We start from the raw sequence: 14,682 nt of genomic DNA on the forward strand, positions 1-14,682 counted from the left end.
ACTGACAAAGCCACCGCACAAAATATACTTCTTGGGGCCACAGGGTCAAATCTCAACTTCAGGATAAACTGAGGCATTTTAGAAATTGACATCCGATTCTTGGCAACTTGATTTTAAAATGGAATTGCAATGTTTTAAATGAGTCTGTACCAAACAGTGTCCCTCCATCTATAGATTTTTATTTTTGTAAGTTGGAAAGCAGAGACCTACACCTCAATCACTCAAACAATAAATACTGAAAAATAATTGAGGCAAAGTCTTCACTACTATTTTTCCTGTCCAGATCATTATGTCTACTCTCCTTCACTCTTGGTATCCATGGGGTTTTATGTGTCCCTGTGAACCATTTTCCAGCCCATATTATTCTTACTAAGAGAAGTCTCTTTTCTCCAATTCCCCTTGCACAGGGGTTCTGAGAAGCAATTTGCCTTTCCCTGTGGATATCTGAGAGGTCACACTGAGAATAAAATTAGCAAGTATACAATAAAAGCTAAAAAACAGAAAGTTAGAAAGAAAAACCTAAGCATTTTCATGTTAAATGAGAGAGAGGCAGAGAAAGGCTAATAGAGTTTAAAGATCATGTGCAGGTCCCAGAGAAAGCATAAATCTACCCTCCAAGACAATAGGGAGATGCCAGTTTAAACCTCAGAGCAAGATCTGACTTTTATTTCAAGGTCATATTTCCAGGATGATCAGCTTCTAGAATCAATAAAGCCCTGGCAGAAATGAAAAGAGTACTAAAACGCAAGGGTGTATGAGTGAGTTTGTGTATTGTCTAGGGTCTGAGGAAGATCTGAAGTAGTGCTTACTCTGTAGGAGTAAGAGTGGGTAATGTCTTCATTTATATATTTCAAAAATAGTTCCACAGTATATATTATTGTCATTCAGGGAAAACAATAAAATTGGATTAGTAAACACAAGTACACATGCACACACACAGCTATCTTCCAGTCACAGTAGCCATGACAAGCAGGTGCCATGTCACACCACTGCTATTTTCCTTGCTCTGAATGTTCCCTAATAGTGCAAGGATTACAGCAGAGAAAACTACAGCAACTTAAGATTCCAAAGTTTTCAGGGCAAATTTTAGGAAGGACCAGCTATTGATCTGATAATCCATTGTGTTGGGGAGAGAAAGGCCAATATCTTTCTTAGTCTTTACCTTCTATGGCCTCGTTTTATAAGCTGTGGAATTTGATCCATTCAAAGGTTATCTAATCAGGTTAGTGGGTCATGAAATAAACGTCTTGAAAATTGATAGGAGTAAATAGAAGAGAAACTGAAATTATAGTGCAAGATATGTAATATAGAAAAGTCTTAAGTTTTTGTTATTTATTTTGAGAGCGAGAAAGAACGAACTTGTGCACAGGGGTGTGTGCATGTGGAGGAGGGGCAGAGAGAGAGGAAGAGAGAGAATCCCAAGCAGGCTCCACACTGTGAGCTCAGAGCCCTACGCAGAGCTCAGTCTCACAAACTGAGATCATGACCTGCACTGTAATCAAGAATTGGACGCTTGGGGCACCTGGGTGGCTCAGTTGGTTCAGCATCCGACTTCGGCTCAGGTCATGATCTCACGTTCATGGGTTCGAGCTCCACGTCGGGCTCTGTGCTGACAACTAGCTCAGAGCCTGGCACCTGCTTCAGATTCTGTGTCTCCCTCTCTCTCTCTGACCCTCCCCTTCTCACGCTCACGCTGTCTCTCTCTCTCAGAAATAAATAAAAGATTTAAAAAAAAAAAAAAAAAAAGAATTGGATGCTTAACCAACTGAGCCACTCAGGGACCCCAGGAAAGTATCAGGTTTAAAAAAATATTTCAGAGGTCTGTGTGCATAGAAGAGATAGAAAGAGGCAAAGAATTTAATTATGATGCAAAATGCATTTTCTACTTTGGCCCAGAGATAAAATTGATAAATACTGACCTGGATAATAAACCTTAGGAATGACTGCATTTGAAAGAAAGCAGCCATTTCTCCCACTTCATCCCATCACTAGAATTCACCCCTTGCTTTAAGGTTGAAGTGACATGAAAGTATTTCCCCCACTCCTTTCACTAAACTTCTCACTGATTTGTGGATTACGTTACCTCTCATGTCTGAAATTTTGTTTCAAAACCACCTGTTACCATTGTGGCAGGAAAAAGGTCGAGAGAGAGACAGGAGAACACAGATGGGGTATGTGTGGGGGTGGTAGAGAAAAGAAGAGCCACATTCCCACATTGGGTGTGGCAAAGATAGAGGAGTTTTGGCTGAATCAGAAGATGGTGTAGAAGCCATATGGGGATTACTATCCTATGCACACCCACCAAAGGGTTGCAAACTGGGGAGGTTCCCATCGGTGACAGGCTCTGCTGTGGCTTGCTCTGGGCAGAAACAGAGTCTCTATGCCAGGAAGCCCTAGAGAGGATGCCCCAAGTCTCTAAGAACTATCAAATGTACCATCACAGGAACTCACACTGAAATGTCCCCTATAAAATAGAATGCCAGAAGGAAAAGTAGGGAGTAGAGGAAGCGGGTGGGGAAATAAGACACTTCTGCCACCCAAAAGATGCTTATGGAGTCAGGTCTTCCCTAGACAGGGTTGGAAGGGAGAGAATTAAGAATGCCATATGGGACTATATCTTTAGAGGACGTCCTAAACCCAGGTCTTTAAAAAAAAAAAAAAAGATGAGATTCTTTAAATAACAAAATGTGCTTGAAATATGGAATCAGACTGTTTTCTTTCAGAAAGCATAGAGGAAGCATTTCCTGAAGAAAATAATATCACTACCTAAGCCTCCATATAACTGCATCTGAACAAACTTTATACACACACGCAAGCACACATGCACACATGGTCTAACAATTTTTTTTTTAATTTTATTTTTAATGTTTTATTTATTTCTAGGAGAGAGAGAGAGACAGCGTGAGCAGGGGAGGGTCAGAGAGAGAGGGAGTCACAGACTGAAACAGGCTCCAGGCTCTGAGCTGGCAGTCAGCACAGAGCCCGACGCGGGGCTCGAACCCACGAACCACGAGATCAAGACCTAAGCGAAAGTCAGACGCTTAACCGACTAAGGCACCCAGGTGCCCCTATGGTCTAACAATTATAAGCCGTGAACTTGTTTGGAAGATCACCTTTGATTTTGCATTATGGAAAAAATTCATTGTAAGACTTCAAGATATGGCAAGATACTCACTTATTGCCATTGACATTTTAAGTTCATTTTTTTGGAATGGTAACTTACAGTCAGGATTAAGATGATCATGGACACTGTCAATGAAGTTGCTAAGTTTCTCTATTTATGACCTATCTCTGGTCCCTAACTGTCAGTGCAACAAATTAAGTTACTTAACTTTTTTGGGTCTCAAATTGTTCCATATGTAAAATGGAGTTAAGAAACCTACATCACATTGTTGTTGCTCTAAGTATATCCAATGATTATATAAGATAAAATTCTTAGTAAGGCTGGTACATATTAACTACTGAATAAACAGCAGCTGTTATTACGATTATTGGGAAATATTAATGCTGTACAGATTAAGATCTCAAAATGAGTGTATTCACTGAATTCAATATGCATTTTAGGGAGCTCGTCATGTGCAGTGATTATGAAAAGGAATAAAATTGGCTCATTTGCCTTGTGAGAGGATACTGTGGAAAATACACTCACATGTCAGAATTTCTTTCATAACAGTGGCCACATGACCATTGTACACATGTGCAGAGGAAGAAGAGAGTATTATAACACTAGGGAAGCCCAAAAAGTCTTCAGGGAGTCTGTGAAATCATACCTGGGTATTGAATTATGAGCAAGCTCAAAGCAGAGGATCAGTTGATACACCATAAGCAAAATAATTAATCAGAAAAGGGACACCATGGCACTTTTGGGGACTAGCCTGCCATAGAAGCATCCACAGGTTAGTTCAGCATATTATATATATTCATAGCTCGTAAAAAGCTCTGTTGCTGCTGTTTTTCCAGAATAAAAAAGGCAAGCCCAGAAAATTTCTATTATAGTTACTATGTTAACTCAAGTCTTCAAGAGCTGAAACCACACCTTTAAAACTGCCTCCCAAAGGTAAGGAGTTTGGTGGTATGGAGTAAAGGGACACAGGCTAGAAAGTTGGGCCAGGGTTCTTAAATACAGAGACAGAATGTGACTCTGTCCAATGAGTGCCAATGACACAGATTTAGAACAACAAAAGTAGACTAGGCATTACAAAGGCTGTGCCTACCAAAGCATATTCTCTTGATTAGAGCAGAATGAAAAAGACTGGAAGGGCCCAGGAGGATGTAATACAGGACTCTTAAGACCTGCAACTTTAGTGAGCATGAAAATCATACACAAAATCTGTACAAATCTGAAGGTCTAATGCATACAACCTGGCTTCTCTGTGCATTACTGACTCTCTAGATAATTCTCATAGGCACCAAAGTATGCGAACCACTGGTCTGACAAGAGGTAGGTGGGCATGACCTGTGAGTATGGCCCTGGGAGTAATGGCCCTAGGAGTATGAGGCGAGAACAAGAGGAAAATCACAGGAAAAAAAAAAGTGAACCAAGACGCTAGGTTTACTAATATGTCTCTACTTCTTGAATGATGGAGTTTGTTCCAAACAAAAGCATAGAAAATAATTTCTTGTGATCTTCATTGTATCTTAGTAATTCAGTAACGAACAAGAGAAATTCTCCAGAACTGAGAGTTGGAGCTCTTTTAACCCTCTTTTGTTCACTAAATATTCAAGAGAGAGTTTTTGTTTTGTTTTGTTTTGTTTCAGAAGAAAGAGGTGTTTGATTAGGATATTTTCTAAAGTCCCTTTTAGCTCTAAATCGACATATAATTTGTAATAAAACTTAAATATTAATATGAATTGCAGTGTAAATGAGGTACTTGAAATTCTTCACTGGAAAATGTGAATATAACAACAAAAAGATTAGAAATATATGTGCCATTGGATGGGCACGCTCCTTTCTAAATAGAAAGCATGTTACTATATTTTCACATACATTTAATAAAGGTAAACTAATATGCATATTCTTATTTTAAGCTACTAAGATTAGAGTTCATTTTCTGTATTTTTTTCTATTTTTATTTATCTATCCATCTACCTATTTATCTATTCATTTATTTCTCTTGAACCATGAGATAATGAACTGAGCCAAAATCACTACCCAGGTGCCCCAATTTTCTGTATTTCATAAACTTAGATTGGTAATTATGTGTAAGTACTTTATTCTTTACTCCATAGATCCATCCAACTTTTCTACTACAGAATTTTAAATGTCTCAATTTTAATTCTACTTGAAACACAGTTGCACAGAGGCTAATAAAAGTAGAGAACTCCCCAGAAAAAAATGACATAGTTCAAATAATAAATTACAGTTTTCATCCTTTCTTTTAAACTTTTTTTTTTTTTTTTTTTTTTTTTTACCATTTATTTATTTTGAGAGACTGAGCATAAGCAGGGAAGGGACAGAGAGAGGAAGACATAGAATTTGAAGCAGGCTCCAGGCTCTGAGCTGTCAGCACAGAGTCCAACGCTGGGCTCCAACACATAGGGGCAAGAGATCATGATCTGAAGTCGGACACCCAACTGACTGAGCCATCAAGGTGCCCCTTTCATTCTTCTTTTTTTACTGTTTGGAACACTGAATCATCTTTCTCATTCCACCTTCCAAAGCTTTGGCTTGCTTCTCCTAACTCAGCTAATTAAATTAACTAATTTTCATCTCGCTTTAAAAATTTTCAGGTTAAGTCATTGGTTCACAGTCCTTGAGACTGTTTACAGATATTAGAGTTTGAAAAAGTACTCACTGTATTTCTTTACCAGCAAACCATAAGCAGTGTTAGAGTACTGCAGATATTTCTCCTCATAGTCTTTATATGCCTATAGTTTCCCATTTTTTACAATTATTTTGATACCAAAAAAGTACAATGAAGAATCATTACCAGCCTTTGGGGGTTTCAATATAATCTCTTCTAATATGATTCATTTTTCACTAAATGTAATACTTACTAAAAAGTAAATGTTTACAATAATATAATATGTTTATAAAGCTCCCTCTTTCCAAAGACTAAAATAATGAGAGATTAGAAAAATCCTAAAAATAAATAAAAGTACACAAAATTAAAACCTGAGTAATAATAGAATGGTAAGTGTTCATGATAGGAACACTATCTACAAAAATCTAAAAAAAGCATAAAATGGCTGAGCAAACTGTGGTATATCCATACACTGGGATGCTATTCAGCACAAAAACAAAATGACTATGGATACATATAAAAGCATGAATGAAAATCAAATGCATTATATTAAGTAGAGAAGCTAATCCCTAAAGCCTACATATTGCATGATTTTATTTTTATGACAATCTGGAAAGGGCAAAACTATAGACAAAAACATGTCAGTGCCTACAAAGAACTGATAGCCATGGAATGTGACCAAAGAGGGCACACACAGCATTCTGGGAAACTCTGCTGTATTTTAATGATGATATGCATTTGACAAAAGTGAGAACTGTTCACTAACAAGAATGAACTTTGCTGTATGTAAATTACACCTCGATAAACTTGACAACAAGGTTGAATTCCAGATGAAAGAATCAGTATATTTCATTGCTGCAAAAGAAATATTTCTAAATGATTTCATGTATTCTGAAACCAAACCTCACTCTGGCAAATAATTTTTGCCCAAAATTATTTTCTACTAAAAATCATCTTACTGAAATTGAAAACACAATTTCTTTAATTCATTCAATTCCCAAAATCTTACATCTTCACGTAACTCAGATTATCCAGAACACATTTTATGTAACTTGAGAAAAAGTCAATCCATAGTTCAGATAAAACTCTAAACAATTTAAAACTTAATCTTTAGAAGATCAGTCCCATCCAAGTGTCCTAATGTCATAATAAAGCAAGATGTAGAGTCTTCGTGCGTTCAGAGAGTGTAAGAATATCCTGGTAACATGGATATCTATATGGAGTTTTCAACTTTTATATAAATATGAAATGTGCTTTGGTATCTCCAGTCAAGATTTATGTGCTCTGGTTTGGTGATTTCTTGTCATGTTTTGACTTACTTGAAATTTGTATTTCTTTAGACAGGGACACATCCATTCTGCCACACAGATAGCTTAACCTATTACAACTGGGTATACAAAGGTAACTCCATTAAGAAACAAAATCTGAGGTCCAAATAAGTGATTTCAAACAGCAACTTCTGCTCTGAGATCAATTTCCTTCTCCAAGATATTTAATTAAATTGTGTTTTCTCTAACTACTATTGGAAATACTGAATTGATACAACAGTTATAAGTAATCACAATGAGCATTTTAATAAACTCTGTTATAGACAGAGGTGCTCAGTGAAGTGTTATTTCAAAAGTATTAAGTATTTCATACCCAAATACGATTACTTAACACTATTTTATTGACATTTTGAAGATCTGGTTCATGCTTATTAAGTTTTATTTTGCTATGTGGACAGCTGAAAGTGTACTTATAAGTATTAAATTTTAAAATCTGGGTTTACTATGTCTGATATTATTTTCATGGAAATAAAGCAGAGAACCACATGATGACTAAGTGGCAACTTTTCTAACTCAAAACAGAAACAGAAGATCTCATTGCCTTCCTTTTCTCACAGTGTCTTTGTGGAAATGTGTCAAATGCAACATAACAGCTTGGCATATATTCACACATATATACAACTCACAAAGATATACATCTAGAGCTGTTAAAAAATTAAATTTATTAATAAGGAATGCACCAATAGTGCATGATAAACAGATGGTGACAGAAAATAATACTTAGCGAGTCTAGCTCACCCACTACCAGAATTTGCTCACTTCATCAGGACAACTAAATCTGCAAACCAGGCAAATGACAACAGCATTCTAAGTGACAGGATGCTTATCATATACACTCTGTTAAAGAATAAGTAAAACTGAATGCAAGCTTTGTTGACAAGTTCTGCCAACAGCTTGCATTGCTGTCAAATGACATATCTGACAACCAGATTTTGGATGGAGATGATACTGTCAGAGAGTCAGAGGAAGTGGTCATCTGCCAAGTGGAACAAGCACTGGAAAAGAAAGGGATAAGGAAAGCCTCTTCAATCCAGACATGAAAGCCAGGGGTCGTCATTGAACTCTCACATTTACCCTTTGCAACATGTACAATGATATTTATTCTAGCATTAGAAGTTTTAATAACTTTTTCCTTAATATTTTTAAACTTCATTTACTAGATGAAAAATACAAATTTCTGAAAAAAAAAATCCAACCTAACAATACTGAATCAGAAAGAAATATCAAATCTAAGCAGACCAATTACTAGAAAGGAGATTGAGTCAGTCATCAAAAATATCTCAACAAAGAAAAGACCAGGACCAAATGGCTTCATGGGTGAATTTTACCAAATATTTAAAGAAAACTTAATACCAAAACTTCTCAAACTCTTACAAGAAAAAGAGGAGGGAATATTTCCGAATCCATTTTCTGAGGCCAGTATTATCATGATACCAAAGCAGAGAAGGAAACTATAAGGAAAGAAAACCACAGGGCAACATCCCTAATGAACACAGATGCAAAAGCCTCACAAAAATAGTCACAAACATTGAGAAGTACATTAAAAGGATCATCTACTATGATCAAGTGGGATCAATTTCTGGGATGCAAGGATGGTCCAACATATGAAAATCAATAAATGTGATACATATCAACAGAAGATTAAAATCACATGGTCATCTAAACAGTGCAGAAATAGCATTTGACAAAATTCAATATCACTTTGTGATAAAGACACTAAAAAAAAACTGGGTATAGAAGAAACATACTGTTATACAATAAAACCCGTAAGTGACAAGCCCCCAAGCCAGCATCATACTCAAGGGTGAAAACCGAGAACTTTTCCTCTAAGATTCAGAACATGACAAAGATGCCTACTCTTGCCACTTTATGGAACAGACTCCTGGAAACCCTAGACAGAGCAACTGAAACAAGAAAAAGAAATAAAAGGCATTCAAATCAGAAGGAAGAAGTATAACTTTCTGTTGTAAGTGATATGATATTGCATGTAGAAAATGCAAAAAATCTGAACCAAAAAATTGTTAGAATAAATGAATTTAAAAAGTTGCCTAATACAAAATCAAGAAACAAAATTCACTTACATTTCTTTTTTTTTAAATGCCTATTTATTTAGAAAGAGTGAGAAAGAGAATGAGTTGATAAGGGGCTGAGAGAGAGAGAAGGAAAGAGAGAATCCCAAGTAGGCTCCAAGCTCAGCATAGAGCCTGACGCAGGGCTCAATCTCATGACTATGACAACATGACCTGAGCTGAAATCAAGAGTCACACACTCAACTAAATGAGCCATCCAGATGCCCACATTTCCTTTATGTACACTAACAATCAGCAACCAAAACAGAAACTGGAAAAAGAATCCCATTCACAATAGCATCAAGAATAATACAATACTTGTAATAGCTTTAACTAAATAGGAAAATCTGTACACTGAAAATTACAAGGCATTGATGAGAGAATTGTAGAAGACACAAATAAGTGGAAAGATATTCCATGCTCAAGAAGTGAAAGAACCAAGGTTAAAAATCTCCATACTGGGGCACCTGGCTGGCTTAGTTGGAAGAGCATGAGATTCTTAATCTCGGGGTCATGAGTTTGAGCCCCATTTCAGGTGTAGAACCTCCTTAAAGATAATGTCCATACTACCCAAAATAATCAAGAGGTTCAATGCAAGCTCTATCAAAATTGTGATAGCATTGTTTTTTTAGAGAAATAAAAAAAAAAAAAAAACTGTCCTAAGGTTCAAATGGAAAGAAAAAAGACCCCAAATACACAAGGCAATCCTGATAAAGAAGAACAAAGGTAGAATGTCACACTTCCTAATTTCAAACTACATTACTAGTTGCAGGAATTAAAACAGTATGCTATGGGGCTCCTGGATGAGTCAGTTAGTTAAGCATCTGTCCTTGACTTTGGCCCAGGTCATGGTCTTGCAGTTCATGATGCAGCCCTGCATGGGGCTCCGCACTGAAAATAAACAGATAAACTTTTTTAAAAAAATAGTATGCTATACACAAGAATCAATTTAAAAAAATAGCACAAAAAGAACTCCATGTATTTATGTTCAATTAATTTTCAACAAAGAAGATGAAAATACACAAAGGGAAAAGCATATTCTCTTCAATGAATGGTGTTAGGAAAACACAAGAGCCACAAGCAAGAAAATGAAAATGGACAACCATCTTATACACAAAAACAACTCTTAATGGATTGAAGTCTTGAACATAAAACCTGCAACGTAAAACTCCTGGAAGAAAACATATGGGTTACAAGACTTTGATACTGGTCTTGACAATAAATGTTTAGATTTGATGCCAAAAGCAAAAGCAAAAACAAGCAAGAGGGCCTACATCAAACTAAAAATCTTCTGCATAGAAAAGGAAACCATCAACAAAACAATGCCTCATTCCTGTGGAATGAGGAGAAAATTTGCAAATCACATATCTGACAAGAGGCTAATATCCAAGACAGATACATTACTCATACAACTCAGTAATAACAACAAAGACAGCAATTTTAAAAAAGGGGCAAAGGATCTGAGTACCCATTTTTCCAAAGACATTCAAATGGCAAATGAGTAAATAAAATGGTACTGAACATCGCTAATCATTGGGGAAATGCAAACCAAAATCACAATGAGACATCACCTCATGCCTTTTAGGATATTTATTATGAAAAAGCCAGGATATAACAAATTCCGGCAAGGATGTGGAAAAAGGGAACCCTTGTGCACTGTTAGTGATAATGTAAGCACAGTCACTACAAGAAATTGAAAATAGAAATACCATCAGCAAAATTAAAAGGCAACTGACAGAATGGGAGAAGACATTTGCAAATGACATTTCAGATAAAGGGTTAGTATTCAAAATCTATAAAGAACTTATCAAACTCAACACCTTGGGCACCTGGGTGGCTTAGTCGGTTAAATGTTCCACTTCAGCTCAGATCATGACCTCACGGTTCATGGGTTCGAGCCCCGTGTCAGGCTCTGTGCTGACAGCTAGCTCAGAGCCTGGAGCCTGTTTCAGATTCTGTATCTCCCTCTCTCTGTGACCCTCCCCTGCTCATGCTGCCTCTCTCTCTCTCAAAAAAAAAAAATAAATAAAACATTAAAAAATTAAATAAAAACAAACTCAACACCCAGAAAACAAATAATCCGGTAAAGAAATGGGCAAAAGACATGAATAGACATTTCTCCAAAGAAGACATCCAGGTGGCCAACCAACACATGAAATAATGCTCAACATGACTCATCATCAGGGAAATTCAAATCAAAACCACAATGAGATACCACCTCACACTTGTCAGAATGGCTAACATTAACAACTCAGGCAATGACAGCAGTTGGCAAGGATGCAGAAAAAGGATTGTTGGCAAGGACTGCACTGATGGTGGGAATGCAAAATGGTGCAGCCACTCTGGTAAAGAGTATGAAGGTTCCTCAGAAAATTAAAACTAGAACTACCTTACGACCCAGCATTGCACTACTAGGTATTTATCCAAGGCACACAGGTATGATGTTTTAAAGGGGCATGTGCATCCCAATGTTTGTAGCAGTGCTATCAACAATAGCCAAAGTATGGAAAGAGGCCAAATGTCCATTGATGGATGAATTGATAAAGAAGATGTGATATATACACATACATACATACATACACACACACACACACACACACACACACACACACACAATGGAGTATTATTCGGCAGTCAAAAAGAATGAAATCTTGCCACTTGTGACTATGTGGATAGAACTAGAGGTTATTATGCTAAGCAAAGTTAGTTAGTCAGAGAAAGACAAATAGCATATGACAATACCCATATGAGGACTTTAAGATACAAAACAGATTAACATATGGAAAGGGAATCAAAAATAATATAAAAACAGAGAGGGGGACAAAACATATCTTTTTATCTTTATATCCCCTTTTATATCACAATGACCAGCTCAGTGTCCATCTGTGAATGAATGGATAAAGAAAAGGTGGCAAATACACACAATAGAATATTTTATAACCTTAAAAATTAAGAAAATCCTTTGTTTTTCAGCAATACAGATGAACCCAGAGGCCTTATTCTAAATGAAATAAGTCAGATAGAGAAAGAAAACATTGCATAGTACCACTTACACATGGAATCTGAGAAATGAAGTTGAATGCATAGAAACAGACAGCAGAATGCTGGTTGTCAGTAGCTGTGGCCTCAGGGAAATAAGAGGTTGGTAAAAAAGTGCAAACTTTCAGTTTAAGACGAATGATGTCTGAAGATCTAATGTAGAACATGGTGACTACAGTTGGTAACACTGTATTATATAATTAAATTTTTCTAAGAGAGTAGAACTTAGGTGTTCTTATCAAAACCAAGCAAAAAGGTAATTTTGAGGCAATGGATGTGTTAATTAATACATAGATGCTTCTCCTCCATGAATTCTTTCACAATGTATTCATACATCAAATGATTTTGTTTTATGCTTTAAATATATTACAATTTTATTTGTCAACTGTATCTCAACAGAGCTGATTAAAGTTATTTAATTTTGACCCATGTAAAACAAATGTGTTGATTACATTTTCAATTTTTTTCTAATATTTTTTTTTTTTGAGAGAGAGAGCATGCACATTCATGAGCAGGGGAGGGACAGAGAGAGAGGCAAGACAGAATCCCATGCAGGCTCCATGTTGTCACCACAAACTCCCAACACGGGACTTGATCCCATGAACTGTGATAATGACCTGAGCCAAAATCAAGACTCAAAAGCTTAAATAACTGAGCCACCCAAGTGCCCCGATATGCTGCTTAATTTTTAAAAAATAGGAGAGGCAAACAAGGGATGGGCTAAACGGGTGATGGGTATTAAGGAGAGCACTTGTGATGAGCACGGAGTGTTATATTAACCCATATGTGTGTTATGATGAGTCACTACATTCCACTCCTAAAACCAATATTGCACTGTAAGTAACTAGAATTTACATGAAAACTTGACAATAAATAAACAAATGAAGACATAGGTAAAGAAAAAAGTATATAGAATACTTATAGCAATTGAGAAATAATTACTGTTAATATTTGATTTACACTTACCTATATCCATTAATATATTTCTCTAGGTAATGTCACTCAAATCCACAGTTTCAACTGTCAACTATCCACAGCTGACTCACAAATCTACGTCTCTAGCCCAATTATTACCATCAAGTTCCAGATCTATGTATTCATCTGCTCTGGTTTCAACATTTACATGTTTCAAATGCACTCAGCAAGATGAAAATCAAACACCTGGTCACTGCCTTCACTTAGTCCTTGTTCAGTGTCAACCATCTTACAGAAGGGTCTCATCTTCTCTAATAGGTGATCCGTCAAAATCTGAGGCCTCTGGGGTTTTTTTTTTTAGTTTGTTTATTTTGAGAGGTCAGTAGAGAAAGAGAGAGGAAGAGGGAGAGAGAGAGTGGAGACAGAGAGGGAAAGAGAGAATCTCAGGCAGGCTCTGCACTGATCAGTGCAGATCTCAATGCAGGGTTCAAACACATGAATCATGAGATCATGACCTGAGCCAAAATTAAGAGTCAGACTCTTAACTAAGCCACTCAGGCACCCGATCATAAATCTGGGACCCCTTTAACATCTTTCTCACACTTCTCTGCAACAAATCAATCACAAAGACGATCTAATGTGTTCATTAACCATCTCATCTTTTCTCCATCTTTACTGTCCTCTCTCTGGTTCAAGTTATCGTGATCTGTTCCCTGCATTATTTTACACCTTCGTAACTGTAACTGACCTTGCTGTCTTTCTTGCTTCTGTTGAAAACTCCTCACCACAAGCAACAGAGGAATGTATGTAAAATGCCAACAGGCCAATGGTCTCATCTTATTTTTAGGATAAAAATCAAAGTCTGGAATCCCATAAACAGACCAATGGTCTGTCTCTGACCTAAAAGGTGACTATAACAAGGTGAAAATGATTCAATCCAGATGAAAGCCTAGCCCTGCCAGGACTGGGTGATCAGGGGTAAATTTTTAATTTTAGTGTTGTTCTCTGTAGAAATGAAAATAGCCATATCTACCTCATCTACCTCATCTGCCTCAAAAGTTTCCAAGACCACACTTATTTTCACAGTGCTTCACAGTTGTAACTTTACACTCATTCATATGCATATTTACTTCGTTTTTCATTGAACAGACCATAAACCTAAAGGGGGCTAAAGTCAGCTAGTGTGGGATCACCACTGGCACTTTAGCACCCATAATACTACCCAATATACAGTGGGAGCTGAATAAATGCTTACTGAATACATTAAAAATGTGATTTTCAGCTTTTATATTAATGGATACAATTCTGCAGTATCATTATAATGGTTTCACTAATGTCTCAAAGTATTTATGGCATGATTTATTAAATAATGTATTTTGATGAGACGGGAAGATTGCTTCCAAATTCCGTGCTAAGTACTGGTGTGATAAACATTCTAGACCATCACTGTGCATGTTATTAAATCAATTTTTGTAGAAAAGTCGTAGAGCTTCTTCTCCAGTACTTTTTGCCCATCAGTCTGATCCCAACAGCTTTCTATTTCATAGGGTTTCCTCAAACTTTCTAGTATATTGCTGCCGCTAGACT

This window comes from Hyaena hyaena, unplaced genomic scaffold, assembly GCF_003009895.1.
Source record: "Hyaena hyaena isolate Hyena2069 unplaced genomic scaffold, ASM300989v1 scaffold_1048, whole genome shotgun sequence".
In the NCBI taxonomy this organism is placed as follows: Eukaryota; Metazoa; Chordata; class Mammalia; order Carnivora; family Hyaenidae; genus Hyaena; species Hyaena hyaena.